This window comes from Rattus norvegicus, chromosome X (assembly GCF_036323735.1).
Source record: "Rattus norvegicus strain BN/NHsdMcwi chromosome X, GRCr8, whole genome shotgun sequence".
NCBI classification, from domain to species: domain Eukaryota; kingdom Metazoa; phylum Chordata; class Mammalia; order Rodentia; family Muridae; genus Rattus; species Rattus norvegicus.
This window is the reverse complement of record NC_086039.1, coordinates 124,563,567-124,566,967: the sequence shown is the minus strand read 5'-3', so window position 1 is coordinate 124,566,967 and position 3,401 is coordinate 124,563,567. Positions and strand designations below refer to the sequence as shown.

Sequence of the window (3,401 nt, the reverse complement as noted above, 5' to 3'; positions counted from 1 at the left end):
CTCTATGGGCTTCTACTTGTTTATTTATGTTTTCCTGGAATTTTTTCAGGGATTTTTGTGTCTCCTCTCTATGGGCTTCTACTTGTTTATTTATGTTTTCCTGGAATTCTTTCAGGGATTTTTGCGATTCTTTCAGGCATTTTTGCGATTCCTCTCTGTAGGCTTCTACTTGTTCTCTAAGGGAGTTCTTCACGTCTTTCTTGAAGTCCTCCAGCATCATGATCAAAAATGATTTTGGAACTAGATCTTGCTTTTCTGGTGTGTTTGGATATTCCATGTTTGTTTTGATGGGAGAATTGGGCTCTGATGGTGCCATGTAGTCTTGGTTTCTGTTGCTTGGGTTCCTGCGCTTGCCTCTCGCCATTCGATTATCTCTAGTGTTACTTTGTTCTGCTATTTCTGACAGTGGCTAGACTGTCCTATAAGCCTGTGTGTCAGGAGTGCTGTAGACCTGTTTTCCTCTCTTTCAGTCAGTTATGGGGACAGAGTGTTCTGCTTTCCGGCGTGTGGTTTTTCCTCTCTACAGGTCTTCAGCTGTTCCTGTGGGCCTGTGTCTTGAGTTCACCAGGCAGCTTTCTTGCAGCAGAAAAGTTGGTCTTACCTGTGGTCCCGAGGCTCAAGTTCGCTCGTGGGGTGCTACCCACGGGCTCTCTGCAGCGGCAGCAACCAGGAAGACCTGTGCCGCCCCTTCCGGGAGCTTCAGTGCACCAGGGTTCCAGATGGTCTTTGGCTTTTTCCTCTGGCGTCCGAGATGTGTGTGCAGGGAGCAGTCTCTTCTGGTTTCCCAGGCTTGTCTGCCTCTCTGAAGGTTTAGCTCTCCATCCCACGGGATTTGGGTGCAGAGAACTGTTTATCCGGTCTGTTTCCTTCAGGTTCCGGTGGTGTTTCTCTCTGTATTCTTTGTGGCTTCTTCCTACCCCAGTCTCACAGACTGCCACAGGCTTTACCAGCGCTCAGCAGCAGACAGAAATAAGCTGCTTCTCCTTACCAGAATGTCCATCACATTAGCAAGGGTCACATGTGCATACAGGAAAGGGCCAGCTGCCTACTGCAGCGACTTGGTGAACTCCGCATAGTCGATGTAGCTGTCATTGTTCTTGTTGTTGTCTCTATGATGCTGATGAGCTCATCCTCACTCATGGGTGGGGCCTGCTCACTCCCCTCCTCCTTGTGCATGTGAGTGATGGCCGTCGAGAGCTCTAAGCCATCAAGCAAACTGTTGCCATCATAATCATGCATTTTGAAATAATGGAGCTGTAGTTCCTGTGGAGACCACCTCTGGCTGGTTGATGACACCTTCCTGATGTTCCATAATGTGCTCTTGGTCGTGCACTGTGCTCTTGTCCAGGCCCACGCTGCCATGGTGGACACCAGCCCCATGCTCCTTGGCCCTGGAACCAGGAACACAAAAGGCCCAGAGCAGAACACACAGGAAGGGAGCTCCGAGCAGCTGCAGGGACGACATGCTTCCGGTACCCTGATAATCCCTGGCGCAGTCGCGAAGCACTTCTGGATGAACCTTTGTGGGCTGTTATTTTTATCTCTTACTCTGTATTTGATAAGAGGCAATGGAATTGTTAATAGCAGTGCAGGCATTACAGTAGGTTGAAATAAACAGATTTACAGTGGGGAGAGACAGCAGTGACAGACACTAACCTATAGTGAAAAGTTAGAAAGGAAGGCATTAGAATTAAAAATAATAACTAAGTAAGTAAATAAATAAATAAAAACAAAAGAAGCCAGAGTATTCCACATACTGCTAAAGAAATCAAATTTCTTAACATTCTAACTAAGTACTAGGCATAGATCCTTAAATTAATACGCAATGTAGTTGAGGCAACTGGTATAAGTGCTCTGCTAGAGACTTTGAAACAGGACTGACTTGAGGCCCAGGAGCTTTTCAAATTTTTTTTTCTTTCTTGAATTCACTTGTTTTCTAACTCATCCTTAGGACATTTCTCTCTAGACAATGGCAACTAGCTAATTCAGTAAATAAGTTGATAAATACAGAATAAACAGTGAAAAGATAAGAGATTTTGGTGTCATACGATCTTGGGCTTAGGGTCAATTCTGACTTTTATTATCTTCATTATTAAGTTGTGTAGTCTTGGCTCATTCTTTTGAAATAGAATATTTTATATGCTTTTTAAAAGTGCATAGTTATAATCTCTAAGCTTGGTGGTGATGCTATGATGATCAAAGTGATGTCTATAAAGTATAAAATGCTTACATTATAGTAATTGCTTGATTACAAAAGTATTTTTTCATATTCTGTGTGTTCATTTTAGTAATTTTATGTCAATTTTCAAAACATTACACAAAGGGAGTATCAAGTAGATTTCAAGGGCCAGGTCTATTATGTCTTTATCATTGTTGGCTTTTGCTAAACTTATAGATTGTTCTGGGTTTCATATTAAGGCCTATAACAAACAGTTTCATTTAACCTCACATGAACCTTATGAGTTGATGATGGCATTTTACCAAAGATGAAACTAAAACACAAAGACTCTGGGTCACAGAGCTATAAAGTTGAACAGCTAAGGCTCTAGTTTCTAAATAGGATCATTTAAAAGCCTTTCAAAACTGCTTATGAAAAATCACTCTCTTAAAAAAAAGTCATCCGTGTGCTAAGGTATACATTTATCAAGTGACTACCATACTCCCCAGATGATAAGTCAATGACTTATGATGTCAAGTGTTAAAACTCACAATGACTAAAACAGGTCCCGAATTTTGAGTGACATGTGTCAGAATGTGTGCTGCATACTCCGTGTGTGGGATTTTAATTCTTACAAGAATTCTGTAGTATGCTATTTTGCTATACTTGCCAACATGGACCTAGTATAACTGTCATCAGTAGCCAGACAGGACCGCCAGAGGAGGAATGGGAACACTAACACACCAACATGGTTGATTTTATCCACATTTTACATTATACAGATGAAAACCCAGAAGCCCCAGGATGTCAGGTAGCTTACTCAGCATAAGATTAAAAAGGTGCTATACCAGAATGCAATACCTTGGTCATCTCAAGTCAACAATTGAGGCCATTTCCCCATGCCTTCCTGTATAGAGGGGTGGCTGTTTGAGAAGTGAAAATCCAAACCTCAAAACCATAAACCATTTTTCATTGTTGGTTTGCACTAATCAGAGGGAGTACCCAATTGAAAATAGCATTTTGGAAGCATCACATAATATAGGAAGTTTAGAGAGAGGGAAGGGCAGAGTAAATGTGATTAAATTATGACCTCAAAAATAAAAGAAATAAGTAAAATAAACAGCATCATCAAAAAGTCAAAAGTTTTGTGATGACTTCTTTTCCTATTGTCTTTTAGGCTCACTGAAAATGTACTATCATGCACCTCTTATCCTCAGTGATCTGAAGATATCGCTTAATAGAA

At 41.4% G+C, this 3,401-nt stretch overlaps 1 pseudogene; it reads right to left on the bottom strand.

The window, feature by feature from the left end:
* Positions 1 to 1,045: 1,045 nt before the first annotated feature.
* Positions 1,046 to 1,510, bottom strand: Mcfd2-ps1 (multiple coagulation factor deficiency 2, pseudogene 1; annotated as a pseudogene).
* Between the last annotated feature and the right edge of the window lie 1,891 nt (positions 1,511 to 3,401).